This window comes from Cyprinodon variegatus, unplaced genomic scaffold (genome assembly GCF_000732505.1).
Source record: "Cyprinodon variegatus isolate N-32 unplaced genomic scaffold, C_variegatus-1.0 Scaffold4, whole genome shotgun sequence".
Classification (NCBI taxonomy): Eukaryota; Metazoa; Chordata; class Actinopteri; order Cyprinodontiformes; family Cyprinodontidae; genus Cyprinodon; species Cyprinodon variegatus.
This window is the reverse complement of record NW_015150457.1, coordinates 751,345-751,936: the sequence shown is the minus strand read 5'-3', so window position 1 is coordinate 751,936 and position 592 is coordinate 751,345.

The window sequence follows — 592 nt, the reverse complement described above, 5'->3', positions numbered from 1 at the left end:
TCTCTTTATTTTCATGGACTTCGAAGGATCCAGTCTACGTAGACCGCGTCTTTGGAGGATGCAGCCCAGGAATTTCATGGACTTCGAAGGATCCAGTCTACATAGACCGCGTCCTTGGAGGATGCAGCCCAGAATTTTAAACAAAGCCAAAATCTGGAAAAGAAAAGCTTGAAAGTTTTTTTTCCTCGTTTTATTTTCTGAAAAAAATCAAAGGCAAATTTTTCTGTTTTTTCTTGTAATACTTTATTTTGCCACTAGAGGCACTGACGCAATAAAACAGACAGTCACTGTCAGCTGTATTCTTCAACTGTATTATCAGAGAGGCCTGGTTTTCAAGAATAAAAGTCCTGAATATAAAATTTGATTTTTGCAAATTAAAATAAGGTACAAAGCTGTGTATTTATTGGCAATGTCATGTGGTTATCATATCAACCTTGAGCTGATACCAGATCTTCACTCAGGGACCTGGAAGATTGAAGTCCAGCTGGATAACACAGGTTGAGAGAACCTGTCCATGTCGAGCAAGCATGAAGCGACAGTGAAGAGGAAACACTCCCCATTGGGAAAAAACCTCTGGCAGAACCATGCTCAA